We start from the raw sequence: 14,147 nt of genomic DNA on the forward strand, positions 1-14,147 counted from the left end.
GGGAGGCGTTTCTGACCTTCCCTGGTCGCGGGGGTCAACGGGGTAGGTGCCAGGTATTTATTTCTCTAGGTTTGCTTCCTTATCTGCCTGGGGTCAGAGTCCAGCCAGTGCAATGAAAGAGAACCTGATTTGGAAGCACCCCGTTTGGGGCCACAACTTCGGGTGTAAGTAAAGTGATGGGGAAATGGGTTCAGTATAGCTGGACTTCGTCCAGTCTGGATCCGCCAAACATTGACTCTAACTTGGACTTCAGTCCCTGCGGCTTCTCCACCAATTTTGTGTGTTGCCGTTTTCTTAGTTTTATCAGGACTTCCCTGAGAAAAATGTCAGCGGTACAGAGCCCAGTTGTAGGTGTTCACAAATAACCAGCTTTCCTGTCCAGGGCCCATACTGACTGCCAGTTTGACCTACTGGCTGTAAAAAAACGTCAGCGACAAGTACAAAGTTACGTAAGCTACCTTGAACACCTGGTCCACTTTGTTTTCTGATAGGGATCATGAAGTTATTATCTTCCTACTTGTCTCTGCTTGACTTTTATCCACGTTTCCTTTGAAAGGCAGGTTTTGCTGTCCCTGCCCTGGACCTTCTCCCCTCGGTATCCTTGGGCTTTATTCTTTTTTATTTAAATTGAGGAATTCATTACACACTTGATACCATCGAACTCACATTCTGATTCCCTATTACATTTCTCTCCTCCTATTCATTTTCCAAGTTTGCTTCACTCTTCAGGATTCAACTTCAGTAGCTGAATTTAACCTTTAAGATACACTGCCTGGAATTTGTACTTAGCCTTGTTCGATCTATTCAACACGGATTTAAATGAGAAGAGGAAAATGTCCTGTATATTCCCCAATGCCTAATGTAATAATGCTTTGCATGAAGTTGACACTCTAAATGTTAGGTTAAAATGACAGGTTATTGATAAAGTGAGGAGCAATTGAATGTCTTCACAACTTTGCCTGGGTTGATTACCTTTCTCCACAAAGTTGAAATAAATATACATCAGTGCTCTATTTCTTTGGTAAATGGAATTTAGGTATAAATGGGACTGTGTAAATGGGCTTCCCCAGTGGCTTTGGCCATCTGATGCAAAGAGCTGACTCACTGGAAAAGACCCTAATGCTGGGAAAGATTGAGGGCAGGAGGAGAAGGGAACAACAGAGGATGAGATGGTTGGATGGCATCAATCACTCAATGGACATGAGTTTGAGCAAACTCCCGGAGATAGTGAAGGACAGGGAAGCCTGGCTGCTGTTGTCCATGCGGTCTCAAAGAGTCGGACACGACTGAGCGACTAAATAACAGTGGCTTAGCAGCAGTGAAAAAAACATCTGCCCACAGTGCAGGAGACTCGGGTTCAATCCCTGGGTGGGGAAGATCTAGGAGGGCATGGCAACCCACTCCAGTATTCTTGCCTGAAAAATCCCGTGGACAGAGGAGCCTAGTAGGCTCTGGGGTCTCCAAGAGTCCAACATGACTGAAGCATGACACAGGACTGTGAAAGGGCCAGAAATCCTGGGTTGGTGCAATAATGTTGGACTAAAAGGTGTGCAAATCCAAAAAATTTATTCTTAAAAAACTTTGGTCCCTGTTTTGTTCAGTGAGCTCAGTATGTTTTTTATATCTTTAAAAATCAACAAATATATACTCAGTGCCCACCATGACAAGGCACAGTGGTGAGGAACACAAGTAGACAAAGAGCTTTGTAGTATTTGCCTTCAGGGCCCTTCTAAACGCAGAGAAGAGATATAATATATGGAAGTCCCACCTCTTTTCCTTGGATTATTACAATAGCTTCTTCATTGACTTCCCTGCTTTTGCCTTTCCCCCCTGCAGTCTGTTCTCAACACAACAGCCAGAGAGATCATGACAACACACGATCCAAACAATGTTACTCCTCTCTCAAACCTTCCACTGCTGCTGCTGCTGCTGCTAAGTCACTTCAGTTGTGTCCGACTCTGTGTGACCCCATAGACCATAGACGGCAGCCTACCAGGCTCCCCTGTCTACTTTTTGCTTATTCTTTGAGTGCAAGTCCGTTACACTTCATGTTCTGGCCCCACCCCTGTTCGCTCTGACTTTTCACTTCCTACCATGCTCCTCCTCCCTTTTTCTGTCCTGACCACACTGGCCTTTGTGGTGTTGCAATGGCAACCCACTCCAGTACTCTTGCCTGGAAAATCCCATGGACGGAGGAGCCTGGTAGGCTGCGATCCATGGGGTCGCTAGGAGTCGGACATGACTGAGCAACTTCACTTTCACTTTTCACTTTCATGCATTGGAGAAGGAAATGGCAACCCACTCCAGTGTTCTTGCCTGGAGAATCCCAGGGACAGAGGAGCCTGGTGGGCTGCCATCTATGGGGTCGCACAGAGTCGGACACGACTGAAGCGACTTAGCAGCAGCAGCACCACACCTGTGTGTTTGTCACACTCCCAGATCAGAACCTTTCCTTGTGATGTTTCCTTTACCTCCTTAAAAGTCTACTCAGTGTCAATTCTCAGTGAGGCCCTTCCTGACCACTGTATTTAAAATTGTAGACACCCTCCCAAAACACACACACACAATCCCCTATCACTCTTTCTTGCTTTATTACTCTCTAGCATTTACCATATTCTATCTAATATGCTGTATTATTTACTTTTTTATTTTACTTCATCCACCAGACTACAAGCTCCATGAGGACAGGAGCAGTTTTGACTTCTCTTGTTTATGGCAAGTAGCAATTTTTTTTTTCTTTTAGACCTCATTGTGCAGCATGGGGACATTAGTTTCCCAACCAGGGATCGAACCACATGCCCCCTGCATTGGGAGCACGTAGTCCAACCCCTGAGCCACCAGTCTTTACCCTGACTTCTTGTTTCAGTGGCTCTGCATTCCAGTGGAGGACACAGGGAGTGATGCGTTTTGGGGAAGATTAAGGTGATGTAATTGGGAGCACGTGGGTGACTACTTTAGTTGCATGCCTGGGAAAGTCTCTCCAAAAAGGTGATGTTTAAGCTACTGGTAAATCAAAGAAAGGAGACAGCTAACAAAACGAAATGACAACTTATGGACTGGGAGAAAATGTTTGCAAGCATGCGGCTGACAAGGGCTTAATGTCCAAGATATATTAACAGCTCGTGCAGCTCAATACTAAAAAAAACAGCCCAATAGTAAATTGGCAGAAGACCTTAATAGACACTTCTCTAAAGAAGATATACAGATAGCTGACAGGCACGTGGAAAGATGCTCAGTGTTCCTAATTATTAGAGAAATGCAAATAAAATAAAATGCAATCAAATCAAAATAAATGCAAATCAAATCAAAATATAATATGCTATCATCTCTCACTGGTCAGAATGGCCATCATCAAAAAGTCTACAAATAATAAGTGCTGGAGAGGGTGTGGATAAAAGGGAACCCTCATACACTGTTGGTGGGAATGTGAGTTGGTGCAGTCACTGTGGAAAACAGAATGGAGAGTCCTTTAAAAACTAAAAATAGACTTGCCATATGACCCACCAATCCCACCCCTGGGCTTATATCCACAAAAGACAAAAACTAATTTGAAAAGAAACATGCACCCCAATGTTCACAGCAGCAGTATTTACAATAGCCAACACGTGGGAGCAACCTAAGTGTCTACTGACACATGATGAGTGGATAAAGAAGGTGTAGTGTATATATACACATACACACACATGTACAACAGAACATTAACTCAGCCGTAAAAAAGAATGAAATAATGCCGTTTGCAGCATTGCATGGACCTAGAGATTATTGTACTAAGGGAATAATGTCAGAGGAAAACAAATATCTATGATATCCCTTCTCTGTGAAATCTAAAAAAAAAAATGATACAAATGGTCTGATTTACAAAACAGAAATAGACTCAGACACAGAAAACAAAGTTTTGGACCAAAGAGGAAAAGGAGGGGAGGGATAAATTAGGAGTTTCAGGTTAACAGATATGCAGCAATGTGTATAGAATGGATGAAGTTTCTACTGTATAGCACAGGAAATTATATTCAATAACCTATGATGGAAAATAATCTCTCTATATATTATACACACACACACACATATATATATACACAGCACTACTTATTTGTAGACTTTTGATGATGGCCATTCTGACCAGTGAGAGATGATAGCATATTGTAGCTTTGATTTGCATTTCTCTAATAATTAGGTACGTTGAGCATCTTTCCATGTGCCTGTCAGCCATCTGTATAATCTTCTTTAGAGAAATGTCTGTTTAGGTCGTCTGCCAATTTTTTATTGGGTTTTTCTTTAATATTGAGCTGCATGAGCTGTTTATATATATATATATATATACACACAGACTTCCTTGGTGGCTCAGTGGTAAAGAATTCACTTGCAAGGCAGGAGACAAAGAAGATGTGGGTTCAATCCCTGGGTCAGAGACCCAGGAGATTGGAGAAGGGAGTGGCAACCTACTCCAGTATTCTTGCCTGGAGAATCCCATGGACAGAGACGGGCTGCACAGGGTTGAAAAGAGTCAGACACAACTGAAGCAACTTAGCACATATATATGTATTATATATATATATATCACTTTGCTGTATACCTGAAACACAACATTGTAAATCAACTATATTTCAAATTTTTTAAAAAAAAAGAGTAAAGCAACTATACGCCAATAAAAATTTTAAAAAATAAAAAAGTAAGAAAGATGGGAGGCAGTCACATGAAGATCTTAGGGAAGAGCACTGTTGACTGAAGGAATAGATAATGCAGTCTTTTGGGCTCTTGGGAACACATTGAAGGCTTTCAGGCACAGAGACCACCAGCACGGCTAAGCAGAGTAAATGGGGGAGAAATGATATGTGATGAAGTCTTGGACTTTGATGAGGTCACATGGGAGAGCAGATAGATGAAGAAGTTGACCTGGACAGAGACCTTGGGAGAAAAAAAGAAGAAAAAACAATAAAAGAGACTTGAGAAGGGATGGCCACGGAGACCTGCTGCAAATGTGTCATAGCAGCCAAAGGAAGGAAGTGTTTTAAGAGAGTTAAACAACCAGTTGTGCTGTTAAGAGGTCAAGGAACATAGAAGTGACCAATGAATTTAGCAACATAGAGGTCACTGGTGACTGACTCTGAAGTGGATTGAGGCATGTGAGGTGGTGGAAACAATGACTATAAATATCTTAAGAAGTTTTGCTGTGAAGAGGAACAAAAAGTGCTAAGGCTAAGGAAGCAGTGAGGTAAAGGGAATATTTTTATTTTCTTATTGTGTTTCTATTTTTGTTTTTTAAGCAGAAGATACTACAGTGGCGCCTTTTATCAAGTAAGCCACAATAAGAAATGCATTTACTTTGTGACTTGTTACATGCCTATTTAAAGCATGTAAACAAAAAGTTCACAGAACCCTACTCTCATTTTTCATTTTAAAATACTGCTTATAACTCTCTAAAATGTTCACAAGACCAAATGTTACAAATTGTAGACAATTGCCTTGGACTTCCAAAGATGAGGGATCATTTCTGGTTGGATCAATTTTTTTTTCAGTCTATCTTTATTGACATCTTTCCTTACTCAAGAAGCCACATTCATAAAGTACGAATTTAAAAATAGTGTGATATAAAAATACTAAATACACACAATACTATATATAAAATAAACAAGGACCAAGGACCTACTGTATAGCACAGGGAACTATATTCAATATCCTAATAATGGAAAAGTATTTGAAAAAGAATATATATTGGGTTGACCAGAAAGTTTTTCAGGTTTTACCATGAGATGTTACAGAAAAACCCATATGAACTTTTTGGCTAACCCAATCCTATATATATACATCTCCTATATGTATGTGTGTATATATCTATATGTATATATCACATACAGCACTGAATGGCTGAATGCCAGAGATGCCTTTAAATTGTGGTGCTGAAGAAGACTCTTGAGAGCCCCTTGGACTGGAAGGAGATAAAACCATTCAATCCTAAAAAGAAAATCAACCCTGAATATTCATTGGAAGGACTGATGCTGAAGCTGAAGCTCCAATACTTTAGCCACCTGATGCAAAGAGCTGACTCATTAGAAAAGACCCTTATGCTGGGAAAGATCAAAGGCAAAAGGAAAAGCAGGCAGCAGAGGATGAGATCGTTAGATAGCATCACTGACTCAATGGACATGAATTTGAGCAAACTCTGGGAGATAGTGGAGGACAAGGAAGCCTCGCATGCTACAGTCCACGGTATCGCGGAGTTAGACACGACTTAGTGACTGAGCAACAATATATGGCACTGAATCACTTTGATATAAACCTGAAACTAATGTTAACATTGTAAATCAACTATACTTAAAGAATTAAAATATGAAGTAATGTATGTTGCCCCAATTTAAAAAAAATCACATGATTTTAGACTTATGAATTTAAACTGTATATACCATTCACAGGATTAATTGACTAAACAAACACCTGTCATATTTTGTCAATGATGTGAACTATGTTGTTTCAAGCCAGGAAACATTTCTGGTAGTGATTTTGCTTATTATTGTGCTGCTGTGTTATCTTTGTTATTATAATAATTTTTTGAAATGTTAACCCTCCAAACATTCATTAAATGGTGGTGCCACTGCTGGGAAAATATGCTCCCATATCAATAATTATGGAATACAAGTTATGTGTGATAAAACATTATAAAGAAATCTAAATAATTACTTTTTTTTTCCACCATGAATTTAGGAGCCAGAACTCTAGAACCTTTAGCAATAATAATGATAAATAAAAGCAGTATTAAAAAGTTGCCACAATACGTATAGATTTATGAACTCTGAGAACACATACCCTGGTTTCCATTTATTCTTGTGAGAAAATTAGTCTTGAATTTTGCAGGCTTTAAATTATGCAGTCTTTAGGAATGCATTCTTCACACTATCATAGCACTCATATTTCTTATACGTGTGTCTCCTTTCCAAGGAAATTTTTATGGTTGGTGTCATCTACTTCTTCTGACTCTCCCCACCCCCATTCTACATGGACTCATGTCCTCTTTGAATCCTCTAGCTTGAACTAATGTCTCCCACACCCCAATACTGGTACCACGCATAGAACTCAAAGTCTTTTCTCACCCCCTAGACCCCCTGTGTTGATTGATTAGGCTTACCTCTTATGTTCTACAGGATCATGTCCCAAATCTAGTCTTTTCAGGTCTGAGAAACAAGCTTCTAGAACTATGGCTTTGTCATAAGATAAAAGAACCTTGGAGACAGGAGAGCTCTTCAGAGGAGTGTGGATTAATTTATCCCAGTGGCTCCAAGAATGAGATGCTGTCCCATATTCAAAATACTTTTCTTGAATGCCTTGGCAGGCTATGGTATGTTAACTAGAACATGTTATACTGTTATTTGATATAAGAATATATCTGAAATTATTTAAAAGTCAAAACAAAATAGAACCCTTTAAAAATTTACGTATACACACACACATTTATATAAATTTAACAAAATGCTACACACTAGAGATACAGTGGAATATAGCTTTCCCAGGGACTTCCCTGGGGAAAAAAATATAGCTTTCCCAGGGACTTCCCTGGAGGTCCAATGGCCCAGTGGCTAAGACTCTGCATTTCCAATGCCAGGGGCAAGGTTCAATCCCAAGTTGGGGAAATAAGGAAATAAGATCCTACATGTTGCACAGTGTGGCCAAAAAAAAAAAAAATATATATATATATATATATATATGTATGTATGGATGTATGTTTGTGTGTGTGTGTGTGTGTGTGCGCACGCGTGTGTCCTCAGTCGCTCAGTCTTTGCGACCCCATGAACCGTAGCCTGCCAGGCTCCTCTGTCCATGGAATTTTCCAAGCAAGAATACTGGAGTGGGTTGCATTTCCTTCTCCAGGGTGTCTCCTACATTGGCAGATGGATTCTTTACCACTGCGCAACCTGGGAAGATGAAATGAAGTGAAAGTCACTCAGTTGTGTCCAACTCTTTGCAACTCCGTGGACTATACAGTCCATGGCAGTCTTCAGGCCAGAATACTGGAATGGGTAGCCTTTTCCTTCTCCAGAGGATCTTCCCAACCCAGGGATCAAACCCAGGTCTCCCACACTGCAGGCAGATTCTTTACCATCTGAGCCACAAGGAAAGCCCAATCTTTCCTTAAATCTAGTGGGAGTTAGACATTCAGTAATCACATATATGAATTTTTTAAAAGTGCAAAAGAGTGATATTAGTAACTGTTAATCTTCATTGTGATCTTTGTTCCTTCATAGTTGCTGCAATACATAAAATCGTTAAAAGGCCTCCCTCAGTCTCCCTCTCTCAATAGTTAACCAACCCCTCCTGCACACAGCTAATCTCCTTCCAGCTTATATTTACACAGCTCATTATAAAATAAAGTGACAAGCAAAAGCTCAAGGGAAGAATTTTTGTGACAGGTTGGAGCAAGTAAGAAATCCAGGTGGTTTTTCCAAATAGAAAAATGTTATTGAGTCCAAATACTTACAAAATAAAAAAAAATTCGTTTGAAAATTTCAAAACATACACATAAGAGGGAGTGGGATGAATTCACACCCACTCACAGTCTAGGTCCAGCATGGACATATCTTATCAGCGAGTCCTATCTTGTTTCATCTGCTCCTAACCCACTCTCTCCCCACCCCCAGATCACTTTGAAGCGAATCTCAGACTCCATTAATCTGAAAAAACTTCAAAACTCCTTGTTAGACTTTCATGTTAATCAGATCAGGTTCAGTTTCTTGCCCAGATGACTTCATAGTGGAATGTATTTCCAATTACAAGTCAGCAGAAGAAGCTTCAAGTCTGGTTGTTCTTCTCTTCTTTTTAAATATTTATTTATTTAGTTGACTGCACCAGGTCTTAGCTGTGGCACCAGGATCTCTGATCTTAGTTGCTGCAGGCAGGATCTTTAGCTATGGCATGCTAACTCTTGGTTGTGGCTTTCAGGATCTAGTTCCCTGACCAGGGATTGAATCCAGGCCCCTGCACTGGGAACACGGAGTCTCAGCCACTGAACCACTGGGGAAGTCCCCTGGTTGCTTTCCTATTAGCAATAACCACACCTCAGGGAAACCTCCGGAGAAGGCAATGGCAACCCACTCCAGTACTCTTGCTTGGAAAACCCCAGGGACAGAGGAGCCTGGTAGGCTGCAGTCCATGGGGCCACTGAGTCAGACATGACTGAGCGACTTCACTTTCATGCATTGGAGAAGGAAATGGCAACCCACTCCAGTGTGCTTGCCTGGAGAATCCCAGGGATGGTAGAGCCTTGTAGGCTGGCGTCTACAGGGTAACACAGAGTTGGACATGACTGAAGCGACTTAGCAGCAGCAGCAGCAGCAGCAGCAAGGAAACCTCATTGGCTGTGCAACACTGGTGGTTTTTCTATGTATGATATCGAGACTGGTCAGTGGTTTGAGATGTTCTCAGCCTGATCCATTGATCTAGTACAGAGTTCCCATCAGTTATTTTTCTCCCCACCACTGCCTGGATCCGTTATTTCATGAAAAACTGAAAAGTGATATATCAGTGATAACATTCCTCCTGCATTTATAAGCTGGATTTCATCTATAAGGAAATATTGTTTCCTATTTGGTAACCCCAAGCTGAAGTTTATGCCAGAAAGGCAGGTCATTTGCTTGATTCCTTCCCTTTACTTAGTTTTCTTAATAAGTTGGTTTCCTAGCCTCCACAAAAGGTAACCAATGAGTTAGTTTTCTAAAATATCATTATGAATATTAATATATTTGATATATTTCTATTTTTCCTGATACATAAGGTATCCCATCTTTAACCAACCCTTGGAGTTGGCTTCTGACTTCTTTTGACTCAACATAGTGATCTTAGCTTCCTTGCTCTCTGGTATGACAAGATGTCCCAAGCTACCATTTTCATTTCCTGCCAAACTTAGATTTAGCAGTTTCTCCAAGGAAACTTGTAGTGGGAAATGGCATATAGAGACTACAGTTTTGATGAGGGATACTCATGGCATCTGGGTTGGTTTCTAGACTGCCTAGTGAATAGAGCTAGAAGAAGAGTTTTATTTTTTAAATATCTGAGTTTATACTGATTTCTTTCACTTTAGTATTACAATGTTTTCACTGAGCTTTTTTTATATTTATACCTCACTTTTCTTGTAAAAAAGTTTCTAACAAAATCAGTATAATTACTTATTTGCTTTATCTTATATAAAGTTTCAGGGTAAAAGGATAAATATTATCATAACCATATGATTACAAAACCAAACCAAAGTTTATTTGCAATCTTTTTCTATCCTTAGGCTATATCTCATAAGATACGGATATATATATATATACACACACACACACACACATATTAATAATTACATTTCTGTGTTTTAAAGTAATTTGATAATACTACCCAAAGTGATCTATAAGTTCACTGCAAGCACTATCAAAATCCCAACAATGTTTTTGCAGAACAAAAAAAAATCCAAAAATTTATATGGAATCTCAAGGGACCCTGAAAAACCAAAACAGTCTTGAAGAACAAAAAGTTGAAGTTCTCACACTTCCTGATTTCAGAAAGTAAGTGAGTAGGCAAAATAGTGTGCTGCTGGCATAAAGACAGACACCTAGACCAACATAACAGAACAGAGAACCTTGCAATGAACCCTCGTGTGTGTGGTCAAATGATCTTTAGCAAGGGTGCCAAGACCACTCAGTGGGGGAACAACAGTCCCTTCAATGAATGATACTGGGAAAACTGCATATCCACATGCCAAAGAATGAATTTGGATGCTTATCTTACACTCTCTATAAAAATTAACTCAAAATGGATTAAAGAACTAAACACAAAAGCTGAAACCATAAAATTCCTTGAAGAAAACTTCATAACATTGGATTTTAGCAATGATTTCTTAAATATAACACCAAAAGCACAGATAATAAATTTAAAAATACACAAATAGGACATCAAACCTAAAGATTCTGTGTATAAAGGACTCAACCTACAGGATGTAAAGGCAACCCGTGGAATGGCAGAAGGTGTTTGTAAACTACATCTGACAAGTGGTTAATATCCAGAATATATAAAGAACTCCTACAACTCAACAGCAAAAAGACAAATAATCCAGTTCAAAAATGTGCATAGGACTTTAAAAGACATTTCTCCAAAGATAATATACAAATGACCAACAAACATAAGAAAAGGTGCTCAACATCATTAGCAGTTAGATAAATGCACATCAAAACCACAGTGAGATACCACCTCACACTCATTAGGATGGCTATAACAAAATGATAATAATAATGTGTTGGCAAGGATATGGAAAATCAGAATTCTTTTGCACTGTTGGGAGTACCAAGTTGTGCAACCCCTACGGAAACCAGGATGGAAGTTCCTAAAAAAATTAAAAATAGAATTACCATATGATCCAGCAATCCCACTTCTGGGTATATATCCAGAAGAACTAAGAACAGGCTCTTAAAGAGATATTTGCATACCCATGTTCATAGCAGCATGATTTGCAATAGCCCAGAGGTGGAAGCAACCCAAATGCCCACTGACAGATGAAGGGTAAACCAAACGTCACATATTCATATGATACAGTATTACTCAGCCTTAAAAAAGGAAGGAAACTTGGTCACATGCTACAACACAGATGAGCCTTGAGGACATTATGCAAAGTGAAATAACCCAGTCACAAGAAGACAAATACTGTGTGATTCTGTTTATAGGAGGCATTTAAAGTCGTCAAATTCATAGATAGTAAAATGGTAGTTGCCATTGGCTGGAGGAAGAGGAAATGGGAAGTTGTTTAATGGGTAGAGAGTTTCAATTTTGAAAGATGAAAAAGTTCTGGAGATTGGTTGTGCAACAGTGTGAATGTACTTAACACCACTGAACTGTACACTTAGAATGGTTCAGTTCAGTTCAGATCAGTTCAGTCGCTCAGTCGTGTCCAACTCTTTGCGACCCCATGAATCGCAGCACACCAGGCCTCCCTGTCCATCACCAACTCCCACAGTCTGCTCAGACTCACGTCCATCGAGTCAGTGATGCCATCCAGCCATCTCATCCTCTGTCGTCCCCTTCTCCTCCTGCCCCCAATCCCTCCCAGCATCAGAGTCTTTTCCAATGAGTCAACTCTTCGCATGAGGTGGCCAAAGTACTGGAGTTTCAGCTTTAGCATCATTCCTTCCAAAGAAATCCCAGGGCTGATCTCCTTCAGAATGGACTGGTTGGATCTCCTTGCAGTCCAGGGGACTCTTAAGAATCTTCTCCAACACCACAGTTCAAAAGCATCAATTGCTAAATTTTATGTTATGTGTTAAACACAATTTTTTTTTAAGTAATTGAAATAATGTATCTCTGTGAGTAAGCCACCACCTTAATATACTATTTACACTCATTTGTTTCATTGTGCTTTCAATTCTTGGGGCTTGCTTTGTATTTATTTAACTTTGGTTTAATTCTGGTTTATAATTTTGTGATGTATTTACATGAATTCAAAGCCAAATTTACAAGATACATTCAAGGAATTCTAACTTCTCCCCCTGTGCTCTCCATCCTAGTTCCTCCCTCTTTCTACAGGTAACATTTGTGGATGGTTACCTCTACCTATTCATATTCTCATCTTGGACAAAAAGTAGCATGCCATGAATAGTTGTGTACTTTCCTCTTTTTACTTCACATATAGCTTGAAGATCACTCCACAGTAGTACACAGAGACACTCCTCATTTCATTTCTATAGCTCCACATTACTCCATTGTGTCAACATTCCATAGTTTACTTAACCTGTGGATACCTGGGTTGTTTCTCATCTGTCATAAGTAATGCTTCAGTGATAACTTTGGGTACGTGTCTTTGAATATAGCCACACTATCTCTTTGGGATTGATTCCTAGAAGTGGCACATTTAATATTATCAAGATGTCAGTTCTTCCCTAATTGATTGATAGACTCAATGTAATCGAAATCGAATATAATCCAAGTATTTGATGGATATCAACAAACTAATTATAAAGTTTATACGGAGAGGTACAAGACCTAGAACAGCCCACACACTATTGAAAGAACGAAACAGAAGCACTGACACTCCCTAGCCTCAAGACTTGCTGTAGAGGTACAGTAATCAAGAATTCCATAGTATTTTCGAAAGAATAAACAAACAGATCAACAGAACCGAGAGCCCAGAAGCAAAGCCACATAAATAGAAGCAACTGGTCTTTGACAAAGGAGCAAAGGGAATAAAATGGAGTAAAGATATCCTTTTCAGCATGTGGTTCCGGATCAGACATCTACATTCAAAAAAATGAATCTAGATACAGACCTTACATCCTTCACAAAAATTAGCTCCAAATGGGTCTTACACCTAACAGTTAAATAGAAAACTATAAAACTCCTAGAAGGTAATACAGGAGAAAACCTAGATGACGTTGGGTACAGTGATGACTTTTTCGATACAACACCAAAGACAGGGTTCATGAAATAATTAACTGATAATCTGAACTTCGGTAAAATTAAAGACTTCTGCTAGCAAAAGACAGTATCAAGAGAATGAGAGGAGAAGCCCCAGATTGGGACAGCATGCTGGCAAAGAACACCTCTATTAAAGGACTTACACAGAATATATCAAGAACTCTTAAAGCTAAACAAAAGCAACAAAAGACACCCAACTTAAAAATGGATCAAAGACCTTAACAAACACCAAAATACTTTTACCGTGTGTTCCAGCAATTGCACTCCCTGGCATTTGCTCAAATAAGCACAAAACTTTCTGTCTACACAAAAAACTGCACATAGATGTTTACATAGCATATAACGTAACTATAACTGCCAAAACTTGGAAGCAACCAAGATCTCCTTCAGTAAGGTGAGTGATAAACTGTGTTATAATCAAATAATTAGTGCTAAAAACATGAGCTACCATCTGCGTTCCCACTGACCTCTCCCTCAACTTGCTCCTTTAGACCTAAAGATTCCTACATCTGTTAGTTCCTCCTTGGGTTCCTTTCACTCCTGTGACTAGTTCCTTTATTAAATTGTCCTGATGGAACTTACCATTTGTTCCCCCATAAAAATACTGACTGAATTCGAAATTCTAGCTATCAAAGATAAACTTTGGCTTCCTAACATAACAGATGCCTGTTTTCTTGCCTGTCTTCATTCCTGGATTTGTCGGTCCCTTGAGGGTCGGGGTC

This window comes from Bos grunniens, chromosome 28 (genome assembly GCF_055505025.1).
Source record: "Bos grunniens cultivar Pamir isolate PY7600 chromosome 28, Bosgru_T2T1.0, whole genome shotgun sequence".
In the NCBI taxonomy this organism is placed as follows: Eukaryota; Metazoa; Chordata; class Mammalia; order Artiodactyla; family Bovidae; genus Bos; species Bos grunniens.